The following is a 25,842-nucleotide window of genomic DNA, read 5'->3' as shown; positions in this document are numbered from 1 at the left end:
GAATCTGCAAGCTTCTCTGAAGGGCAGTAGACCATTTCTGCAGGCCCAGAAGTTTCAGAAGAACCTGGGGGTCTCTGGTTCTCAGGTGCATCTACCCAGAAGACCCCAACCTAGTCCTAGGGTCTCCTTCCTATCAGAGCCCTGACCTTGGTGTGAACAATTTTGTGAGGTTGCAAATTCAGCCTTCTCTAAAGTTCTGCCAGTTTTACAATGAGGTCTCAGCAGTATTAGCCTCAGCTGCGGGAGATGAGGGAAATCTTTAAAAGAAGCTATCGCAAAGGTCTCTGGCTTTCATAAGATGCCTTAAATTGGTAATTAATTGACCTGAGCTTATTGCTTGCTTTCTTCAATGTATAATGGAACTCAGCAACAACCAGCCAATTCCACAGACAGTTCAATGAAACAGAAACATGCATATAGAGATGTGCTATATGACAAAAGTGGAATTTCAAATAATGTGGAGAATTCTGAATTATGCAATTAATAGTGTTGTTACACGTATGAAGCAATGCAGTAAGAACCCCACCTCACACTACATCAAAATAAATTCCAGATGTAATTAAATGTAAAAATAAAAAAAGAAAACTTCATCAGAACTAAGAAAAATGTATAGGTGAATAATTAAGTAATTTTGATTAAAGAAGGCTTTCTCAGTATTTCACAAAAGGAAAAAACAATATAAGAACTATCTTACAATTTGTCAATTACATCTTAATAAGGCTGAAAAAAGATTGATAGTTTTAACTAACTTTTAAATTTTTCAAGTTTCTTTTTTAAAATCTTCTATAAGTAAAATCAAAAGCCAAAGTGCAAATTGTAATATTTGTAACAGATATGACATGCAAGTATAAGACATGTGTGTATATAATACATATATCCTTATTAGAGCATAACTCTCTTTAGAAATCAATTAGAAAAAAATAAACACAACATAAATATAGTAAATGAGGAAATCACAAAAGGAAAACCATAAGTGGCTAAAAAAAACACATGACAATCTATACAACCTCATGGCTTTAAATTAATTTGAATAAAAAAAGTTACTACTTATCAAATTTGCAAACATTTTTAAATAATTATTTCCATTACTTACAGGAAAATTGAAAACAACTTAAATGCTTAATAATGGAAGGTTTTCCAGATATGTAGCTTTACATTCCTAAAAATAAAATATTCTTGCATTCATTAAAATTTTTTATGACTCAAAATAACAGGAAATGTGTTCATGCTTTATCATGTAAAATAATAGGTTTCAAACCACAGGGATAATATCACCCTGTGCTTTAAAAAGAAATCACATGTTTGTTTGTGCATAGAGAAGAAACCTAAAGGATATGTTAACAATGTTTTCTACAAATGGTGGAATAATTTGATGACTTGAACTTTTTTCCTTTTGTTTCTCTATATTGAATAAATGTCCTACAATGAGCATGCATCACTTTTGAAATAAGATTTACAGTTACCATTCATTAGCTTATAAAGGTACAATTTTCCAAATTCCCCTTCATTAAATGTTCATTGAGATATTCAACTCCGCTTGTGACAAAGGTTGGGGGACGAACAGGGGAAATCGCAGATTAGATGGGTGAATTCATAACAGCCACTAGTGAGTCTGGGTTTGGGGTTGGAAACTTCCGCAAGGTAGGCCTTGACCTCCTAGTCCTCCCTGCCCTACACTCCACTCTCACTGCACCACAGGCCGGGCCTCACCTCGGTTGGACAAGTGGCCTCTGTGCCTGCTGGAGCTGACATCTGTGTGACTCCCATTCACAGCCGCTTCATCAGAATATCAGCCCTGTATTATAACATCAGACTACCCTCAGGTGCAAACTGCTTCCCTAGTCATGACAGGTTTATTGCATTTGAAGGCAAAGATTCTATAAACTTTAATTAGGACCAGACAGAATTCTACCAAAAATCCTTATAATAAGTAGGAATATGAGTCATTCAAACTCAATATTATGGAAGCTTCACTAGGGATTTCTTTCTTCTCTGAATGACAAGTATAACAAAGGCCTATAAAATAAATGACAGTAATCTGCAAAGCTTTATTTCTCTTTGACTAATAGAATTGGTCAAATTGTCGCCCATGGGGTTTGAAGCATATGTATCATGCACATTGCCTTTCAAGGGTTAATGATGCTTTATATTTGCCTCTAGAGTTATGATATGACTACGGTCAAGATATTTTTCAGCCAGGCACCACATAAGGCCAGTTAAGAGAGACTGCTTTCTGAAGAGGCAAAGAGAAGCCTCTTTCTGGGGCACAACCTTGCCATCCCTGAGACACAGAGTTCCGTAGAAGAAAGCAAACCACAGAGAATACATACCACCATGGCAGAGCCCCAAGCCTGCTCCTGAGCATTAGATCACCAGGAATTCACACAGTGGTCAGACCATTCCTGATGATGCTGATGATGTGGTGTGCATATATATAGGGCTTTCTGCCAACAGACAAACTCAAGAAATGGGTAGTCTGGCCCCATCTAGTCTGGCTTCTTGGTTTATAGTCTAGTGACCAAGAGTGGAATAACTAGATCACAAAAGAGTTTGGTATAAGATTACTACAGGTAGTGTTGGAAAAGGACATATTTTTTCCTGTTTCTTTCTCTTGTACTTATTTATTTGACAACCCGGTAGCCACGCATTCACTTAGGCATTGAAGAGCTAGAACAAGGAACGCAATGTGAAGAAGCCCATCAGAGCATGAAGTTGGTTCATCAACATGGTTGATCAGCCAACACCCCCAAGACCCTCAAGAGGCAATTCTCAAACTTTATAATAGCTTATATTTATATATTTATATAATCTAAATTTATATTCATATATATGGTCTTACATTTTCCAAGTTTTGAAAAAAGAAAAAAAATTCCAAGAGGTTAAATGACCTGCCTGGTCAGCAACAGAGGCAAGCCTGGAAGTCAAGAAGGTTTTTTTCTAGTCTACATTCATCAGTGAGTAAGGGAGATACTGTCAAGCATGCTGTATTTTGAGTGAAAAACTCATCTATGGAAGATAGCACAATATAAAGCTTTAGAATCAAGGTTTATAATTTTAATGAGCACCAACTATATGCAAGGCATTGTGCTAAGTGCTTGAGGGGTTACAAATACAAATAGGATATAACCCATCTCTCAAGGAAGGAATTAAGTGCCAGGAGAGAGATACACATAAATAGTCCTAACACAAGGTAGATGGTAGCATCATAACAAAAATACAAACAGGGATTAAAAGATGTATTTGAGGAGGCCTCTGAACAGTAAGTAAGATTTGGACACACATAGAAAGAAAGTCTTTCCAGGTAGAACATAAGAGAGCAAAGAGGCAGAAATGGGAAGGTTCAGGAGAACATCCTTGACTGGAGGTCAGAGTGCTCTTCTGAGCCTCTTGGACCCAAAACACAAATCCACCTATAGCTTCTCTTTAGGAGGCTACTAGGTAGTAGATAAGAGCCTCGGAGTTACAGCTGGGTTCTAATCCTGGCCAAGTTACTTCCTAGAGGCAAGTCCTGATGACACTGGGCAAGTAGTCTCACCATTCTCAGTCTTGGTTTTCCCATTGGCATATGGGAACAATAACACTCATGGGGTGTTTGGAATTTTCATTTAGTCAATCCACAAAAATATATATTGAGTGTCTACCGGACCGGCACTGTTCTACACTACAGATAATGCGTGAACCAACGGAGGGTGGTCCTTGCCCTCCTAGAGCTCTGTCTAGTGGGAGAATCAGATATTAGATAAATGAGAGCTATTCATCCTTCATTTATCACCTTAGAAGGCCTTTTCTGAACCCTCCTGGCCCCTCCCAAATGTAAATTAGGTCTCCTCCCTACTTATTCTCTCATAGCTCTATATACTTTTTCTTCAAGACACTCGTCCTCAGTTTAAATTATAAGTTCATTTCACTGATAGCTAGATGAAACATAAGTGAAGAAATTTCCAAGCAGAGCATGTTCCAGTGGCATGTGTGATGCCCTTACAGTGGGAAAGGTTTTGACCCTTGTGAGGAATTAAAAACTCAGTGTAGATGGAGCACAAAAGGAGGAGAAGGGAGAGGGATTCGAGACATGGTTGGGGAACAGGCAGAGGTCAGATCATGCAAGATCTCCCAGAACAAGATGAAGAACTTTTTATTTTATTTTCATTGCATGGGAAGTCATTGATGGTTTCAAGCATATAAAAGTCTTTAATGAATGAGAATGGAGTGAAGATTGCAGTTTCCTTCTTAGCAGTTATTCCATTTCCCCTACAGTAAAGGTGAGACTGGCCTATACCCAGACACAATTATTGGTTCATAACCCAAGTTGGCAAATCAGAGTAAACTCCAGGAATTCATTTCAGCAGTTAGAGGAAAGAGAAATCCCCTCTCTTAACCAAAGAAGTACGCAGCCCCAGGAACTTCTGGGAGCCACTTTGCTATCAGAAGAGAAGCCTGTGTGAGGACCCAAGTGAGGGATCGGTAGAGAGATGGGGCAGCAGTTCTGCTCATATTGAAAACTCTCACCTAAGCCTGCCTCACCTAGGGACTCCCCAGGTACCTGAGCCAATAAATTCCACTCACGATTAAAAATAAACAAATAAAAAGAACATCAGGGTCAAAATGGTGAGTTTAAATGCAGAGCTCTTTAACGTGGAACCAGGGAAATGGGAATCTAGCTAGGTAACAAAAAAAAAGTGACCAGATCTCAGGCAAAGGGGTTTCCACAGTGGAGCCAGGGGACTCTTGAAGTCTAAAAATGGAAGAGAATCCAGAATCAAAGGCCATGTAGTTTCCTCCAGCTCTTCATGAATCTTCACGCTAACATTTTGCTCCTAACATAATTCAAATCTCCACATGCTGCTTTTTTCACTTCCACTGGCTTTCTTCTTCTCCACCCTGTATAGATTTTTTTCTGTATGATAACTTTTATTTGTAATTTTGGCTTACTTACTCATGGCCCCTCATGACTCTCAGATCAGCCTCTTTCTAGCATACTTCTTACCAGCTTCAGATTCTACTACTGACTGCCTTATTATCTCCATATTTCCCCAGTCAAGTTCCAGAGAACAGGAATCCGACCAGCTCAGTTCCTTCCTCTTTGAGCAGAGCTCGTCACACCAGACCACCTCACAGCCCTGTGTGTTGACAGCCCTTGGGTCACATGTAACCAGAGAAGTGGATCCCTTGTCTGCTCCATCCATTTTCTTGAGAGGCATGTGACTGACCTATCTATATACCAGGGCGAGTAGGGGAAAAAGGGCAAAGACCTTGGAATCTCAGTCCAAAATGTTGATTTTACTACAATAAGCAAAAGTTTTTCAATTTTTAATGGATGAGAATGCCATCAGTCTCTGGTGTCCTTGAAAAGACTTTCTTTGAACCAAGAAATAATCATTTACTTCATTGGGAAACAAAATGAACCATGCAAATGGAAATTGTGAGTTACTCATTTGGAGACTAATTGGGGGAGAAAACAAAGTCTGCAATCGAATGCGCATCTGCTTAAAAGCAGGGTGGCTGTGATACAGCCAAGTGGGTTTTCTTTCCTTTTTATACATTTCTCCCCAGGCTTTTTAAGTAGATGAAATGTAACTATAAATGCAAGAGTATTTTCCTTATTGCTACTAGGGCCCAATGGAACTAAGGCATCTAAGCTTCTTAAAGAAAATTTAAGAGATCCCTGGGATTGTGCTGCCAGGGATGCTTATTTGCAAGTCTGGCATCTGTGTTGCATTATTGTCTCTAGTCTGATTTATTCACGAATGATCTCCACGTCTTTCAAGGAAGAATGTACCGTCATTCAAGCAATATTGGAAACCTTAGCTCCAAACACCCTTCCATTTAAAATAGTGTGTCCACCTTCCCCAATATCCTTCTCTTTTCTCCCCACTCAACTCCTCCTCTCCTCAGCAGTGAAGTAAACTGCCAAGGCTAGACCCTATCTATGGGCAGCTACTTCCTCCTCCCCCTGCCTTGCTACCCATCATCCTCCTAAGCAGCAAACCTGAGGGGTAGATACACACCTGAGGCCAGGCCTCCTCCTAGAGGGACGACCCCCAAGTGTGGCAAGTTCTGATCATTTTATGTGTTCACCTGAGGATCAGTCACATTCTAGGAACTGATTCCTGCTATCCAAATTCACAAGACACCATCCCTAGGGCCGATTTAATTTAGATAGAAAGCATAACTTACTGGTGACTGGCGTACTCATGCCTACTGTGCAGGGCACAGCCCTCCCTCCACCTCTGTCACGTCACCTCCAGCTGTCAAATTACCTGGGAAACCGACTTGTCACCAGAAGATCTGTGGTACGCACACTATCCCAAACGAAGGAACCTGGCTGATGTTTTGGATCTTATCCCTCCTCCACCAGGTAGTGCAGCTTTAATGTGACTCGAAAACTCACATCTGCCAGACAGCCTCTCTGCGCCTCTGACAATGACAGATTAGCAATCACAAATTCTTCCCAAATACTTTCTTTTTCAATGTTCCCTAACAGCCACCAAAGACTTCTGTCATTGCAACATACCTTCAAGATGGACATGTCAGTATTTCCAAGATGACAACCTATCTTTCCTTAGTTACATTTTAAATTGATGCCGTCTTTTTTTAGGGGGCAGGAGGAGCAGCTTAGGCCCCCAGCTGGGAGCTAAGCTCCCTAACCTTATCAGGAGTACTCATCCAAATCACTTCCCCCCTAAAAGATTTCTGCAGATGGGCAATCTCACTTATTTATGAAGTTTTATTAATTTTAGTTTCAAAAATTGTCATTTCCTTACTTTGTCCCAAATAGTTAGAATGGACAAGATTCTGAATGCACAGCTGAGTTCAAGTGTCTCAATGCACATATTTTGCTGGACACTGGAGGTGGGGGTAGGATGCAAAAATCACAGAGATAAAGTCCTTGCCTTCAATAAACATATACTCTGGAGGTACAAAACATCTCCAAAACCAAAGATCGTAATACCAATAGCATATGGCATGTTAAAGGAGTGACACACTTTTTTTTGGAGGGCTACTCTGAGAGTTCAGGTTAGTCAACCTCAGGGACTTGGCACTTAGTCCCTGTAGTGGGTGGAAGATATATCATGCCCCAGAAGGATTCTCCCGCAGAAGATGTGGAGGGAGTGCAGCCCTTCCAACACCTTGATTTTGGCCTTTCGGCCTCCAGAACTACGAGAGAATAAATAGCTATTGTTTTAAGCCACCAAGATTCTGGTGATTTGCTACAGCAGCCAAGGAAATTAATACGGTCCATTTGCCTAGGACACTCTTTGTTCCCCCAACTCCTGAGATCTAAGCTTTACTAGAACTTCCTCAGAGAAGCATTCTCCAATACCCCACCCCCACCTCAAAGCTAAATTAGGTCCCCTTAGTATACGCTTACAGCCAGCCTCACATACTTTCCCTTCCTAGCACTTGGTATAATATATTCTTACCTATTTGAGGCAGAGCAATTTACTGAGATACTCATTTATGCTTGTCTCTGTCTAAAAATTCCCCTATCATGTTCCTCACAAAGAACTGGGCCTTGTTCTGCTTTGTTTCCTTAAAGCTGAACCACTGAGGAGATCATATGGAGACACACAGAACAAGAGGAGAGGAGAAATTCCTCAGGAAGGGGAGAGGAGCGTGGCACACACTCCACTCTGTCAGCACCCAAGGAGGTAGGGAAACATCCAAGGGGCCACTGAACCTCAGCCACTAGGGCTCACATCCTCAAAAAGATTCTCAAGCCTGAGTACAGAGTGTCGGACCACAAGGGACCCTATGCACAGTGGTTCATCAGCAAGATCCAATGTGACCAGGTGGTCAGTTACTAGAATGCACCTTCCTAACGTTTGGTGCCACAAAAGAGTAGATGAATTCTCTGGTGGGGGAGAAGGAAGTGTGAGGAGGAGGAGTTGCTGTTGCTTCTTGCCTCTTCGTGCATCTTAATGCATCTTAGTGCAAAATGATGTTAAAAAGGAACTTTCCAGGGCCGGCCCGGTGGTGCAGCAGTTAAGTGTGCACATTCCACTTCGGGTGACCCAAGGTTCACCGGTTCAGATCCTGGGTATGGACAAGGCACCGCTTGGCAAGCCATGCTGTGGTAAGCATTCCACGTATAAAGCAGAGGAAGGTGGGCATGGATGTTAGCTCAGGGCCAGTCTTTCTCAGCGAAAAGAGGAGGATTGGCAGCAGATGTTAGCTCAGGGCTGATCTTCCTCAAAAAAAAAATAATAATAATAATAATAAAATAAAAATAAAAAGGAACTTTCCCTGTTTTCTCAGTTATTGCTGACATTAGAAAGCTGAGAACAAAGTACCCATACATTCCAAAGAGAAGTACCAATGTTTGGAAAACTCAATAGGGTGACCTCTAAAATCCAGTCCAGCAAACATTATCCCATCACCCAAGAGGGATCCTTAATAGTAGTAGAGATTGGACATGAGGATTTCTTTAGAAGGGAAGTTGTCTGAGTGGGAATCACCGAGGGGGTGACAGGATTCTCCTGGAGTTTGGAGGAGGTAGGGAAGGAGCTATTCTAAAGGTGAGAAGCTGGTGGAGCAGCCTTTGGGGACAAAGCAAAGAACAAGGGCTGCTTCAGGAATGGCTTGTGCTTCCAGAATTCAGCAGTACCTTCCAAGATGTAGATGTAGGTGGATTTGGGTCATTTTGAAAACAATCCAAGTCAACAGGACCGTCTTGAGGAGCTGAGTGGCCCCAAAAAAGGAGTCTGTGTGGGACAGACTGCAGAAATTCAGAGGGGGCCGTACTTGTACTGGAGAACTATAGGAAAGAGGGCAATGGGAATCTCTGAAGATCTCCCAGAACTATCCTCAGAAAAAGATCAGCTCTGGGACACCTGACATCCCCAGAGGGACCTGATGCCAGGTCACAGGTAAGGGGCTTTTTGGTTTTTGTTCTGTTTTGTTTTGTTCCTTACTTCTCTTTTCTCTCCTGCTCCAACTGTGGTGGACCCAGAGGAAACTTAGTGAATCGAGCAGGGAAAAGGACATATTTAAAGCATCACCGTGATCTCTTTTCCACTGCAATCTTCCCTGTAAGTCTGGTAGCCTTAACTTGGGAAGGGAAGAAACTTTGAATTGGATGAAAGGCTGGAAGTTCTATGTTATATATATATATGTATTAGACTGGTCTACACTTCTAATACCTGAAAAATGCAAGTATTCATTAATGCATGAAAAGGACTTGATAAAGCTATGAGATTTACCCAAGATTTCATCCAGAAGTAGACAAGAAAACTGCAATAAATCTTGCTTAAAGGCAATAGTTTGAAAGAATACAGCTGCTTCCTCCTTGCACCTTTCTCGCTTGAGTCCAAACAATAGCCAGTATAGTTCCACGGGCTTCTCCCCAACAGTGATGCCAGGTTTGAACCCTGCACAACTGCAGTGGGAGTTACGCTTGGGCTCATAGGTTACCCTCACAGCCACAGCCCAGGGACAAGCTGGGCTGAGCAACAGTATGCACTGTGACAGGATCGGTGACCCTAATGGCAGCACCCACACTCTCTGTTTTTCCACCTCAGGACTAAGGCATTTTCTTTAAAGCCACTCAAAATTCAGTGAGGCCTTCTTATATCCACCTACTAAGACAAGGTGATCAACTCCCTCCAAATATATAGAACTGAAGGAGACTCTCAATGTGGTCTGGTTGACTTAAATTTGCATAAGCAAGTTGAGGCAGTCAAGTGACACTTTACGGCACAAGATCTGTTTCAGGTGACCTACAGTCTCCACTCTGGGCATCTGAAGAAATTTTCCCAGTGAACACCCTGTATAATTTCTGCCGTAATAGGCTACCTGTTACACCTCTGATTCCTTTAAGCAAGAGAAAAAAATACTGTTTTTAATTGAGGCATGACAGATTGAGTAAATAAGAAGAGAAAGCCTAACAAAGCAAAGAGATGGGATCTAGACAGGTGAGGAGAGGAGAGAGGAGAGGGAGAAGGGGAGGCATCAAATCACATCTTTGATTGTGAGACCCACCCCAAGCTTCCATCTGCCTAACTTTAGTGCTCAAGAATTCATCACTTCTGAAACCGTTAACTCTTTCCTACACTGAGGTTAAATGGGACAGACATCCTCTACTGGCTGTAACTCAACTGCGGCTATGTTTTTCCCATGTCTTTGCTGAGTGTGCCCAAGTGTCATGGCTCTGTACTATTTCTCTGCTACAGAAAATGTGTGAAAACAACAGGGGTGTGTTGCCTCATTACAGCTTCCCAAGGCTCATTAAATAAAAATAGCTCTAAATGAAGTTACATTAGAAAGCACTCACATTAAATATCAACTGCTAATGAGCACCTTTTTAAGACTGTCCCCAGAAAAGCGGAGCTTGTCACCCATGAGCAATTGTTTTTAAGATCAGCTAGGGAAAAGAGCAGCCTTACCCTGAAAATCCGGGTGGCTTCCCATGGCGATGGATGTCAAACAGTGCAACCAGCTTATTGAGGAGTCGCAATCGTTGGGATAAAAAAAGAAACTATTTTTTCCTAACAACTGCCAGCCAGTGCTACTACGTCAAACTCATCTTTCCTCTTGACTGGGTCCCATAACATTTTAGTCACTGTTGATTTTCAAAATGTCGTAGTTGAGAAGTTTCAAAAATGTCCAGGAATCAGTCCTGTTCAATTTCATATGTGATTCAAAGCTCTCCCCCTATCCCATTCCCTCCCCAGTCTTCATTCAGGCTCACCTTGTGGTTCTAGCAGCTTGTGGTGGACGACGGGGCATGCCTGCCTCTCACACACCTCCTTACAATCCTTCTTCCCAGTCAGGGTAGGAAAGAGGAAGAGAGAAAGACATCTCTTTCCTCAACTGAGCAAGGTCCCCGTTCTCTCCGTGGGGATCCAGGGCCACTTTTCCAGGGCAGAGACTCTGGGCTCCCTGTGAGTTGGTGATCATTCCACCTTTCTTGGTTCTCTTTTTCCCCACGCTGTGGTAACACAGAGGCAACTTAGCAGGCTCACTATCCCACAGTTTACGCCAAGACCCAACTAGGGGATAACGTGCCAGTCTCCCTTTCTTCCAACCCCCTCCTTCATCTTTACAAGTGGTTCTACTAGGACCCTTCCTTTCACTGCTGGGATGTGTGACATGCCCCATCGCCTCTCTAGACCTGAAGGCCTTGAGGGGAGAAGAATCCAATCTCATCAGATACACTGGGGAACACTCCCCAAAAGCAGCCTCCTCTCTCACAGATCTCTCCTTATATTAAGTATGAGGAGTAGGAGAGGGGAAATGGCAGCTAGAACAATAAGGAGGCAATGTTAAGCCAATTCTCTGAACCAGAAGTTTTTCAGTAAGCTATATGGATACATAGCTGCTGCCCATTTTGGCAGTTCTCTGGATTTAGACTCTTGGTCTATGTAGACCTTTTTATTCCTAACTTTGAGATCCTGGGACAACAGAAAAATTCTCACATGACATCCTGATGCTATAGTTTCCACGCAATATATATATGTACTGTTTTCAACAATTTCAGAAAGATTGCAAATATTAAGGATATTATGTTCTAATACTCTTCTTTTTATTGGCCAAGTAATTTGGTAGTGGAGGAGGAAGTTGTTAGTGGGGCCACAGAGTGTAGAAAATAAAGCCCAATAAACATAGATGTTACAAACATATATACATACATATTCACGTAAATACATTCAAAGTTGCATATCAAATACATCACCTACTTGCACTGGGAACAGTGGAGAATACATGGGATCCACTTATAAGGAGTCACAAGCATTTCTTCTGGGTTATAAAAATTCAAATGATTCAACAAGGTTCTCATGGTGCATAATATCCATTTCTTTCACTGGAAACCTCTTTTTCTATAACTGTGTGCTCTTGTTTTGTATTGGTATTATTCTCACGTTTTACTTTTTGTTACTTTTTTTCTCTCATTCCTTTAGTCAACAGTTATCAGGTACCAACATATCTTTGGAAACAAAAACAAATAAAACCACCTCCTCCTTCAAGGAATTCCCATTCTAGTAGGGAAAGCAGACACATACGCAGATCATTAAAATGGAAAAGTGCAAGAAAGGAGACTTACACAGGTCACAGAGCTGGCACCCAATAAGCACTGGTTGAAAGAATAAACGAGAACGGAAGTGGCATCCACACTGCCTGGGGACATGGTGGGGTGGGAGGTGACCACAAGGAAGGAATATTCTGAGAGAAGTAACATTTGTGCCAAGTCATAGAGGGTTCTGAATTGCCTTTTTCCTACAACAATATATTGTAAACATTAATCCATGTCAATAGACATAGCTCTAAATCATCATTTTAACAGCAGCATAGCACTCCATAAGAGAAATATACAGTGATTTAACCATAGTTCATACATATATATGTACAGATTCCACTTTTGCACAATTTAAAACACTTGATGACCATAGTTGAGTACTTGTAAAACTATTTTCTTGAGATAAATATTTTCAAGCAGAATTACCAGGTCCATGGATATGCACATTTAAAATTTTGACTGTCCTCCAGAAATGTACTAATGTGCATTCCCACCAAGTGTGAATGAGAATGCCTGTTTCCCAAAATTTGCTTTCTAGATCAATCTGGTAGATATATAGAGAATGGATCAGAGGATGTCATGGACCAAAGTGTGTCCACCCAAAATTCATACATGGAAGCCCTAACCCCCAATGTGACTGTATTTGGAGACAGGGCCTTTAAAGAGTAATAAATGTTAAATGAGGTCATAAAGGTGGAACCCTCATCCACCGCGACTGGTGCCTTTACAAGAAGCAGAGAGACACCAGAGATGTGCATACACCAAGAAAAGCCCATGTGAGGACGCAGCAAGAAGGTGGCCATCTGCAAGACATGGAGAGAGGCCTCAGGAGAAACCAAGCCTGCTGACACCTCAATCTTAGACTTCCAGTCTCCAGAGCTGTGAGAAAATAAATTTCTGTTGTTTAAGTCACCCAGACTGTGATATTTTATCATGGCAGCCCTAGGAAATGAATACAAAGGAGAAGGAAGAGACTGCCGAGATAAGCTCATTTAAGAAGCTGTTGCAGTAACCTGATCGAGAAATGACGAGGTTCTGAAGTGAGGCTGTGAAGGTAGGGATGCAGGGAAGGAGGTAAGTTCAAGAAATACTTAGGAAGTGACGTGGTCCAGTATTGGTGATTAACACTATAACATAACACTTTGGGAAATACATCACTCAGAAAGTGCATTTGGGTGCTAATAACAGAGACTAGAAATAGCAGTGGCTTTTTAAAAATGTGTAAGTTTATTTCTTTCTTTTCTTTTTTTTTTTAAGGAAGATTAGCCCTGAGCTTACATCTGCCACCAATCCTCCTCCCTTTGCTGAGGAAGACTGGCCATGAGCTAACATCCATGCCCATCTTCCTCTACTTAAATGCGGGACACCTGGCACAGCATGTTTTGATAAGCAGTGCATAGGTCTGCACCTGGGATCCAAACCAGCGAACCCTGGGCCACTGAAGTAGAACTTGCGAATTCAACCACTGTACCACCAGGCTGGCCCCTTAAGTTTATTTCTCTCCACAAAAAATGTCACTGCACAGAGAGGTAGGCAGTTCAGGGCTAGTATGGCAGCTCCATGGAGTCATGAAGGACACTGGTTCCTCTATCTTTCTCTGGTCATTCCTAATATGTCACTTCCTGAACCAAGATTGCTGCTGGAACTCCAGCCATCACATCCACATTCTAAGCAGAAGGAAAGAGAAGGGACAAAAATGTACCCTCTTTTTAAGAGCTTTCATAGAATTTCCACCCAATTAATTCCACTTGTCAAGAACTTAATCCTACGGCTAAGACTAGTTGCATAAGGTTAAGTATGATCTAATCCAATGGTTGAGGATTTTTTACTAAGAAAGAAAGAAATAAAGAAGCCACATTGGTAACTAGCAACTGGCAGTCTCTGCCATAAGAGGAGGTATTGTTAAATAAAACCTGCTGACACATTAACAAAGCTGCTAATAAAAATAGTTTCACCCAATAAACAGAAAACTGTCTCATCTTCTAGCTGCTCATGCTTAGACCAGCATAACCACATACCCACTTTCATCCAATATTTTCTACAAACTCTCATCTTTTATTTTTTCTGTGTGGCCAGTCTATTAAGCAAACTGAACTTGAAGGGATACACAGGGAAAAAGATTTCTTTTTTCCCCACTGCTGCCATCAAGCTGCTCAGTTAGATTTCCTCTCCCTGTTCCTTAACTACAGATCAGGCAGGTCTCCTAGCTCTTCCATCTATTTCATTTTCAGGTATGAAAATGGCCAGTCCACCTAAATCAAAACTTAAATCTCTCTTCCAACTGCGTATTGTTCCTCCCAGTGAGCTCAGGTCTGACTCCGAGGGTTTGAGACTCAGCAAGGGGATGAGGCGATGGTTCAGAGTCTGCTCTTTGACTATGTTCCTGGTTTTTTTTTATCCTCTTTCCCCGCCACCCCAAGTTCTGATGCTTCAGGCTCTTCCCAGGACAGTGGCAAGGACAGGGCAATTAGAGAAAAAGGGGCCAAGATTTAAGTGACTAGGGCTGTCATATTCCGGTTACTAATGAGTTCTGTTATGACAGACATTGAAAAACTGGCTCTCTCTTATGGGCACAGGTCCAGGTTCTCCAAAAGCAGAGCACTCTGGGTGACTTTGCACTGTCCCTTTCCCTGATATGGATCATCTCTCTGGCTCTCCTCTGACTCTTGTCTTCCACCTCCTCAACACCAACCAGCAATACACTCACAGCCACATTCTGCAGGGGACTCCTCACTCCAGTTGGCAGCCCATACAGGCAAGGTTGGATCTTCCATGGCAGCCACCTGACCTAAGGGAACTCACCCATCTTTAACCTCCCAGTGAAGGCTGCCTTCGTGTCCTACTGTCATAGCGCTGGCAGTTGCAGCCAGCTTTCTGTCTTCCAGATTCAACAGACAGGAGGCAATCACTAGTCTCTGGTTCAGGTGTGCCCTCAAACTCATGGTGATCCATTTCAGCACCTTCCAAGAACTCTCATCATGCTCCAAATCTGCAGCCATCCCAGGATGGACCTAGGCGTTTCTACAGCTCAGTAAGCCTTTACCAGTGAGTGAGATACCAGTTTCCTTTCTTGCAACTTCCAATTTTCCCTTCTTGCAAGTCCCAATCTCTATGAGCCATTTCCTTGGAATCTTCTATTGCTTGGTTGGAAGAGGAGAGAGAGGACAAAGCATTCTTCACTCTTACAAATTCCTTAAGTGAATCCTTTTGACACTCTGAGTCTCCCCCTATAAAGACTGGAGGTGAGATAGGATCCAAGATGGCAGCGTGAGTAGTCTTCTTTGTCTCTCCCCCTCCTAATCTACAACTAATTGGACATGCATCGCTTAACAAAGGATATCCATATAGCATCTCAGGACGCCTGAGAGACCCACGCTGCTATACATCGGAAGGCGGACGGACTTCCCTCCGAGAGGAGGTGGAGATAGGTGAAAACTCTCCAACCCCGACCCCCGAACAGCCTAGTACCTGCAAGTGGCTTTTTTCCAGCGGACGCCCCCAGAACATCGCCACACACAAAGGCAGGAGGGAGCACACACCAGAGGAGCGACGGTGGAAACAGGTGACCAGAGCGCTACCTAAGCCCCCCGCAATTACACCTAAGCCCAGAGGGAAGCTCCAGAGTTACACACCAGAGGTGGTGGGGAAAACCTCTACCCGCCATTAGCAGAGAGGCCCCGCCCAGCATCCACAATGCCGGGAGGCTCCCAGAGAGAATCCCCAATGGGGCAGCAGCCCGCCAGCTGCCGCCACCGGTCTCATCACCTGGTCGGGGCTCAGGGCTACTGGAGATCTCCTGGGAGAGGACTGGGGCTGGGTGGAGCTCCAGCGGTTGGCTCTGTGGCCTGGGGGGAAACTCCAGAGTTCCGTCAGGGCAGCAGGCATAGCCTCTACCCGCCATTAGCGGAGAGGCCCCACCCAGCATCCACAACACCGGGAGGCTCCCAGAGAGAATCCCCAAAGGGGCGGCAGCCCGCCAGCTGCTGCCACCGGTCTCATGGACTGCAGCTGTCACCTGGTTGGGACTCGGGGCTAACAGAGATCTCCTGGGAGAGGACTGGGGCTGGGTGGAGTTCTGGCAGCCGGCGTCGCGGCCCAGGGGGAAACTCTGGGCTTCTGTCCTGGCAGCAGGCATAGCCTCTACCCACAAATAGCGGAGAGGCCCCACCCAGCATCCACAATGCTGGGAGGGTCCAGAAGAGGAGAATCCCAGGCAGGGCAGCAGCCGGCCAGCTGCCACTGAAGTCAAGGTCTCCGGCTATCCCCCAGCCAGGGCAAGGGGCTCCCCGAGATCCTGGGGGAGAGGACTGGGGCTGGGTGGAGTTCCAGCAGCCCAGCTCCATGGCCCAGGGGGAAACTCTACAGTCTCACAGGAGCCTCAGTGAAAGCCTCTACACAGCACTAGTAGAGAGCACCCGCCTGGCAACCACAAGGCTGGAAGACCCTGGGACAAAAGTAGCATAGCTAGGTGAGCTAACCACAGATTGCAGAAGATGCCCATAGCTCTGCTGTGACCCATAGTGGACAAGTGAGATTTTGTGGGCGCCGACAGTGACAGAGCTGCAAATATAAGTTATCCTGCCCCTGGCCGCTGGGAAAGCCCATAACACCACTGCAGACCCTCAGGAGGGAGCACATCTAGGTGGTCTGCAACAGTAGGCACCAGCAGCCTGAAGCCCCCTTGTGATGGCCCCCACAGCTGAAGAGGGAAGCCACAGGACCACTGTGACTACAAGGAGGGGCCCAGGCCCAGTTAGCAACAGCTGATAGGATTCCTGGTTGGTGCAGTATAAACAGCTGTTCTCCCACCACATCAGTAGAAACAAGTGGAAGGAGTAACTAAACTCTATCTCTATGCGGAGGCACACATCTACAACATCAAGCAATATGAAAAAATATATTAAATCTCCAGAACAGAAGGAAAATGACAAATACACAGAAAACAATCCCAAAGACAATGAAATATATAACCTAAACGACGATGACTTCAAAACAGCCATCATTAAAAAGTTCAATGAGTTAAAAGAGAATTCAGATAGACAACTCAATGAGTTCAGGAGCTATGTCACAAAAGAGTTTGATACTATAAAGAAGAACCAAACAGAAATACTGGAAATGAAGAACACAATAGAGGAGATTAAGAAAAATCTAGATGCACTGAACAGTAGGGCCGACAATATGGAGGAAAGAATTAGCAATTTGGAAGATAGGAATATAGAAATGCTGCAGGCAGAGGAGAAGAGAGAACTATGACTAAAAAGAAATGAAGAAACTCTCTGAGAATTATCTGACGCAATTAGGAGATGCAACATAAGGATTATAGGTATACCAGAGAGAGAAGAGAGGGAGAAGGGGGCAGAAAGCCTATTCAAATAAATAATGGCTGAGAACTACCCAAACCTGGGGAGAGAGATGGAACTTCATGTGACAGAAGCCAATAGATCTCCAAACTTTATCAATGCAAGAAGACCAACCCCAAGGCATACAGTAGTGAAGCTAGCAAAAGTCAACAACAAGGAGAAAATATTAAGGGCAGCCAGGCAGAAGAAATTAACCTACAAAGGAACCCCCATCAGGCTATCAGTAGATTTCTCAGCAGAAACTTTACAGGCTAGAAGAGAGTGGAATGATATATTCAAAAATCTGAAGGACAAAAACCTGCAGCCGAGAATTCTCTACCCAGTGAAAATATCCTTCACATATGATGGAGAAATAAAAACTTTCCCAGATAAACAAAAATTAAGGGAGTTCATTGCCACAAAACCTCCTCTCCAATAAACGCTCAGGAAAACCCTCATTCCTGAAAAATCAAAAAAAGGAAAGGGGCTACAAAACCAAGAGCAAAGGAGATAAGTAGAAGGACAACAACAGAGAGTAGCAGCTCTCCATCGGAACAGATTAAACCATGGGACGAGAAACAAAGGAAATTGAAGAAAACTGGGAAACAAGACATAAAATGGCAGCAGTAGGCACCCACATTTCAATAATCACCCTAAATGTAAATGGATTGAACTCTCCAATCAAATGACACAGAGTGGCAGGATGGATCAAAGAACAAGACCCAACAATATGCTGCCTCCAGGAAACACACCTCAGCCCCAAAGACAAACACAGACTCAGAGTGAAGGGATGGAAGACAATACTCCAAGCTAATAATGAACAAAAGAAAGCAGGTGTCACTATACTAATATCAGACAAAGTAGACTTCAAAGCAAAACAGACAAAGAAAGACAAAAAGGGACAGCATATAACGATAAAAGGGACACTCCACCAAGAAGACATAACACCTATAAATATATATGCACCCAACAGAGGAGTACCGAAATTTGTAAAGCAACTCTTAACGGAACTAAACGAAGACATCAACAACAATACAGTAATAGTAGGGGACCTCAACACCCCATTAACACCAATGGATATATCATCCAGACAGAAAATCAACAAGGAAATTATAGAATTAAATGAAAAATTACACCAGATGGACTTAATAGATATATATAGAACACTTCATCCAAAAACAGCAGGTTACACATTCTTCTCAAGTGCACGTGGAACATTCTCAAGGATAGACCATATTTTGGGAAACAAAGCAAGCATCAATAAATACAAGAGAGTTGAAATAATATCAAGCATCTTTTCTGATCATAACACTATGAAACTAGAAATCAACTACAAGAATAAAGCAGAGAAAGGTGCAAAAATGTGGAGACTAAACAACATGCTACTGAACAAACAATGGATTATCGAAGAAATTAAGGAAGAAATCAAATATTATCTGGAGACAAATGAAAATGAGAACACGACATACCAAATCATCTGGGACACAGCAAAAGCAGTCTTAAGAGGGAAATTCATTGCAATACAGGCTCACCTCACCAAACAAGAAAAAGCTCACATAAGCAACCTCAAACGACACCTAACAGAATTAGAGAAAGAAGAACAAACAAAGCCCAGAGTCAGTAGAAGGAGGGAAATAATAAAAATAAGAACAGAAATAAATGATATTGAAACAAAAAAGACAGTAGAAAGGATCAATGAAACAAAGAGTTGGTTCTTCGAAAAAATTAAGAAAATCGACAAACCCTTAGCCAGACTCGCCAAGAAAAGAAGAGAGAAATCTCAAATAAATAAAATTAGGAATGAGAGAGGAGAAATCACAACAGATACCAAAGAAATACAAGGGATCATAAGAGAATACTATGAAAAACTATATGCCAACAAATTGAACAACCTAGAAGAAATGGACAAATTCCTAGACTCTTACAACCTCCCCACACTGAATCAGGAAGAAATGGAGAATCTGAATAGGCCAATCACAAGTAAAGAAATAGAAACAGTAATCAAAAACCTCCCCAAAAATAAGAGTCCAGGACAAGACGGGTTCTCTGGAGAATTCTACCAAACATTCAAAGAAGATTTAATACCTATCCTTCTCAAACTATTCCAGAAAATTGAGGAAGACGGAGTACTCCTTAACACATTCTATGAAGCCAACGTCACTCTGATCCCCAAACCTGACAAGGACAACACAAAGAAGGAGAACTACAGGCCGAAATCAATGATGAACATAGATGCAAAAATCCTCAACAAAATTCTGGCAAGCCGAATACAGCAATACATCAGAAAGATTATACACCATGATCAAGTGGGATTTATACCAGGGAGACAGGGATGGTTCAACATCCGCAAGTCAACCAACTTGATACACTACGTTAACAAAATGAGAAACCAAAACCACATGATCATCTCAATAGATGCAGAGAAAGCATTCGACAGGATCCAACATCCATTTATGATAAAAACCCTCAATAAAATGGGTATAGAAGGAAAGTAACAAACGGTGCTGGGAAAACTGGACAGCCACATGTAAAAGATTGAAACTTGACCATTCTTTTTCACCACTCACCAAAATAAACTCAAAATGGATCAAAGACCTAAAGATTAGGCCTGAAACAATAAGTCTTCTAGAAGAGAATATAGGCAGTACACTCTTTGACATTAGTTTCAAAAGAATCTTTTCGGACACTATAACTCCTCAGTTGAGGGAAACAATAGAAAGAATAAACAAATGGGACTTCATCAGGCTAAAGAGCTTCTTCAAGACAAGGGAAAACAGGATTGAAACAAAAAAACAGCCCACTAAGTGGGAAAAAATATTTACAAGCCACTTATCCGACAAAAGGTTAATCTCCATAATATACAAAGAACTCACACTGCTTAACAACAAAAAAACAAACAACCCGATCAAAAAATGGGCAGAGGACATGAACAGACATTTCTCAAAAGAAGATATGAATATGGCCAATAGACACATGAAAAGATGTTCATCATCGCTAATCATCAGGGAAATGCAAATCAAAACTACACTAAGATATCACCTTACACCCGTTAGATAGGCAAAAATATCCAAAACCAAGAGTGACAAATGTTGGAGAGGTTGTGGAGAAAAACGAACCCTCATACACTGTTGGTGGGAATGCAAACTGGTGCAGCCACTATGGAAAACAGTGTGGAGATTTCTCAAAAAGTTAAAAACAGAAATACCTTATGACCCAGCCATCCCACTACTGGGTATCTATCCTAAGAACCTGAAATCAGCAATTCCAAGAGTCCCATGCACCCCTATGTTCATCGCAGCATTATTTACAATAGCCAAGACGTGGAACCAACCTAAATGCCCAGAAACTGATGATTGGATAAAGAAGATATGGTATATATACACAATGGAATACTACTCAGCCATAAAAAAAGACAAAATTGTTCCATTCGTATCAACATTGATGGACCTTGAGGGTATTATGTTAAGCAAAATAAGCCAGACAGAGAAAGACGAACTCTATATGACTCCACTCATAGGTGGAAGTTAACATATAAACAAGGAGAACTGATCAGTGGTCACCAGGGAAAAGGGGGGATGGGGGGAGGGCACAAAGCGTGAAGTGGTGTACCCACAACATGACTAACAATAATGTACAACTGAAATCTCACAAGGTTGTAATCTATCATAATCTTAATAAAAAACAAACAAAAAAGACTGGAGGTGAGTAATGGACACCTTTCTGCCATCTTTGTGAGGTTCTGTGTAGATGAGTCTAGCATCTCTTAGAAACTGTGGATACATCTCTCCTAGCATCCTTAGCTTTGAGGCTTTAGCTGAAATTCAGAGGCAACAGCATATGTCCCATTTAATAGCCTATTATATTTGGAAAAGAGACATGACAGTTCATTCCAAGAGTGAAAAATCATCTTCTCTGTGTTTTGTTTGATCTTAGCTACCAGGTGTCCAGAAGTCCTTTGGAATATTCATAATTCTTAGAGAACGGGGAAGAAAAAGAAGCCAGAAATGGAGCCTTAGTATTAAAAATTCTTTTCTATCTTTGCTATGTATGAGTAACCAATTTGAACTTATTTATAAACTAATTCTAGATACTGGGGAAAAGGTAGACCCATTGCTTTTCTCCTTTGATACTTTTTGGCTGAGTAGAGCCTCCAAAACTAAATTTGGATAAAGAGTAACAAAGGCTGCAAAGATGATGTTCAAGTGCATTCATTTCTTCCCAAATTAAAAATCTGGTGTGTGGGAGTGGGCTGAGGGGATGGGAAACACAGTGAGAAGGAATCCATTCTTTATTCAATTGACAAGTATTTATTGAGCACTTTTTATGTCAGGTACACTGCTAGGCCATGTGCCCTACTGACCAAATTAAGATTTGAATATTGTCTTTGGATTCGTTCATTTAAATAGCAGTATCCTTCACTTTTACAGATGGCAAGATTTGCCACTGTTTCACAGATGTAGCTTTCCTATGTTTCCTAGCAATGAGTGGAAATCAGGATTCAAGTCACATTACTCACAAGATCTGTGAATATGTTTGGTCAATTAGCATTCCTTGTCTGGAGGAGCAGCTTATGAAGATTTTGAGTATGGCTTTAACACATCTGGGAAGCTGGGAAGAACTTTGGGATGCTTTTACTACACGACAGCCACGCGTATCCTCTCTGACTTGGGATCTTGCTTCATTAGCCATCTGAACTCAAGGTCTGTTGGCTCAGCCAGAGCCTTGGTCAGGCCAGAAAGTTGGCTGGTGACACTATAGATGGGAATATTTTTCACAAGGCTGAAAATGGAAGAAGGGCTTCTGGCTCAAGAAAACTTATGCTCTCATAAAAAATTACCAATTTTCAGGGACTCCACTTAGGGTGTTTTGGCGTTAGATTAATTTCCTCCTAACATGCAGGAATGCAAAGGGACGGGGGAAGAATTGGTTGAGACGGGCTAGGACTGAACTTCAGGATCTAGAAAGCAAGAAGAAAATCTTACCATTGCTAAGTTCTTGTTTTATAAAGCAATTTAATAAATGGGTATAAAATAAATAAAGCTAATAAATACCTATTTTATTTGCACCTGTGCCTCCCACTGTGCTCAGATGTAACTAGATAGTAAATCTAAATAACAGGCCAAATAAATAGGAAATGTTGAAGGGAAACACTCATCTTTTTGTTGTTTTTTCCTAGATGCATCACATTCAGCATAGCTCTTCAGCCAACAACCCCTAAGGCAGCTTTCTCTGAAACTTGTCAGGACTGTTTCTTTGATTGAGCGGGCATTAGTTCAACTTAAAAATTGCAGTTAAGTTGCTAAGGAATCTAGAATGGGATGAAATCAATCAGCAATTATTTACTTGGCATGACTATATGCTAAACAAATAATAAGTATTAGCTCATCACATTTATTAATCTGTGGGGTATAAGAATTACTACATATAGGGGGCTGGCCCCGTGGCCGAGTGGTTAAGTCTGTGCGCTCCGCTGCAGGCGGCCCAGTGTTTCGTTGGTTCGAATCCTGGGCACGGACATGGCACTGCTCATCAAACCACGCTGAGGCAGCATCCCACATGCTACAACTAGAAGGACCCACAACGAAGAATATACAACTATGTACTGGGGGGCTTTGGGGAGAAAAAGGAAAAAATAAAATCTTTAAAAAAAAAAAAAAAGAATTACTACATATAACATTTTATTATTATTATTAGGAAACCAGTATAAGACAGGACTCCTCCTCTTAAGAAGCTTAGCATCTATGTCAAGAAATATTCTTTAACTTGCTACTTCTTACAGAAGGAGGCAAATCAGCTGGTTGAGGAATAGATATTTGGGTTTGAGTAAGTACAACAAAAAGTCCATTTTTAGGTCAGGCTCATTCACAAGATAAGTGAATGCACACTATTGGCTTAACCCTTTCTAAGATGGATACCATCCTTCCAGGCGAACTTTGTTTCCAAGCACGGCAAAGCACTGCATCTAATTCTAAGTCTGGGATCCCAGGTCCTTGGTGAGGAGGGCCCGAGTTGTTGACCCAAGTTCACAGCACCTGAGATGGGAACAGAACCTGGTGTCTTCATGTCTGCATGTGAGGCTTATCCTTATATGAAAGCAAGTGAACGTTACATAAGCCTCATCAGTGCAGATGGCTGCTCTGACTCCAACAGCCTGTGCATCATTGCAAGAACAGTTGCTTTAATCTCTAAAGAAAACACCAAATAAAATGCATTTCTTTAATCAAGGAAGTAAGGTTTTATCTGATGCATGTTGTCCAAGTGACATAGTATTTCAGGCAGCTAAATAATTGGCCTGTAATATGGATATACTTGGGAATGCAACTTACTTTTTATCATTCTTGGTCGGGTCATAAATTGAAATCACAGTAGGAGCAAAACGCTGTCAGGGCTATAGCTAAGGAGGAAAACAGGAGTTGGCTGCCGGAACATTCACACACAGCCAAGGAAACATGCCAAGTGAGGCTTAAAATAAAGTTTTCCCATCCACATTTCACAAGTTCAGACCAAAAGGGAAAAAAATTCTTCCCCTTCCCTTCCACCCCCTCCCCCACAAGACTTTAGCCTTTGGATGAAATAAACCATAGTGACATTTATACTAACTGATTATGATTATGTCCACCGCAATGATGATCCTTCAATTACTCAGGTGGGCAAGGAAAAGGGAATCTGAATTCAGAACTGGAGGGCTAGGGATTTCACTTTGGCTCTGCTCCTGACCAGTGGTTGATGGGAAAATTACAGTCTCTCAGAGCTTCAGTTTTTTCATCTGTTAAATAAAAATAATACATGGCCTGCCTATCACATCCAGCTATTATGCATCCTTTTGTCTTTCCTTTCATAGTCAAGCTTCAAGAAAAACGGAATAGTAACAATCTTGATTTCTTCACCTTTCATTCTCTCCGCAACCCACAACTGACCCTCGACTGAAGTGCTCTGCCTGAGACCACTGCTGACGAATCTGACAATGCTCCGCAGCCCTCACCTACTCTCAGACACCTTTGGTAATACTGAAAGCTGCTGTTAGAAAACTTTTGCAACAATCAGCTTTCATAACAATATCCACTCCATTCTCCCCTTTAATATTAGTGGTCTCTATGGCTTCGTCCTCGGCCTTTATTTTTTTATTGATTTTTCCAGTTTTATTGAGATATAATTGACATATAACATTGTATAAGTTTAAAATGTAAAACATAAAATTTCATATAGGTACATATTGCAAAATGATTACCACAAGTTTAGTTAGCATCCATCATCTCATATAGTTACAAGTCTTTTCCTTGTGATGAGACCTAAGATCTACTCTCCTAATAACTTTCAAATGTACAATACAGTATTGTTAGCTATAGTCATCATGCTGTGCATTACATCTCCAGAACTTATTTCACATCAATTTGGTTAATATCATCCAGAGTACGAAGTCTTCTGATATCTTTGAGTTGATGACACTCAGATTTATCTCCAGGATCACCACTCTCCTGAGGTCTATTCTGCTTTTGGAAATATCCTCCTGAATGCCCTAGAACTCTCAAAATTCAGAAAATCTAAAACCAGATTCATTTGGTTTATCTCCCTTGACCATTCTCCAAACTATTTCTCCTCCTGTGTTCCCTCCACCCATCCAAAATCCAGTAGCCATCTATGACCTGTTTTCAAAATTCTATTTCCAAAATATTTGTTGAATATATCTTTTACTTACTATTGCCACTCCCATAGTCTAGGTCCTTTTCATCTCTTGAATAGACTATATTGCAAATGCCTATGAACTAATCTCCTTTCTCCAATGTCAGGTCGTTGTGAGGCATCCTCCATATGTGTGCCAAAGTAGTCTTTCTACACAGCAAATCTGATTACCTCTCTACTCTACCTTAAAATCTTTAACAAGTCCTATTATCCACAGATAAAGCCCTAACTAGTGAATATAGAATAGATGTCCTTGTATGTCCTGGCTCCTTCCCACCTCACCAGAATAAGTTCTTGGATCTCTTCCATTCTCACCTTGGGTTACAGCCATTCTGAAATCTTTGTCATCTCCATTTGCTATATGATAACTTGGTGAATTTGCACTAGGTTGTCCCTTTCTGAAATGTTCTCCCTTATTTTCTGCTTATTTAAATCCCATTCATCCTTCGAGGCTCAGTTCCCACATCTTCTTCCCTGTTCCATGGTCCCTGACCTTCCTCTTGTTCCCATCTACCTCAGGTAGTTTAATTTCCTTCACAATACCTTCTACACAGCTCTATTCTAACATATGTCATCCAATATTGTAGTTGTCATGTTATTTGAGCTTTTCTGAGGGTAGGAATCATGTCTTGCCTATGATTGGAACATAACATCTATCACAGCAAGGCTGCAGTAACTCCTGGATCTGGCTCCCACCATTTGCTTCAAATTCTCTAGCATTTACCCGGTTTCCCTGGTGTTTTCAACCTATTGTCTCCCACCCTCATTCTCCCTCTCTGCTTAGCCTTCTTGGATCAATAATCCAATTGG

At 41.9% G+C, this 25,842-nt stretch overlaps 1 long non-coding RNA gene across 1 annotated transcript in view; it reads right to left on the bottom strand.

The window, feature by feature from the left end:
- The window catches only part of LOC139041106 (uncharacterized), a 215,867-nt gene that overhangs the window by 179,736 nt on the left and 10,289 nt on the right, over positions 1–25,842 (bottom strand). The gene's annotated exons all lie outside the window — the stretch shown is intronic.

The sequence above is a fragment of the Equus asinus genome, chromosome 20 (genome assembly GCF_041296235.1).
Source record: "Equus asinus isolate D_3611 breed Donkey chromosome 20, EquAss-T2T_v2, whole genome shotgun sequence".
NCBI classification, from domain to species: Eukaryota; Metazoa; Chordata; class Mammalia; order Perissodactyla; family Equidae; genus Equus; species Equus asinus.
The sequence above is the reverse complement of the archived record's forward strand: the minus strand, read 5'-3'. Positions and strand labels throughout refer to the sequence as shown.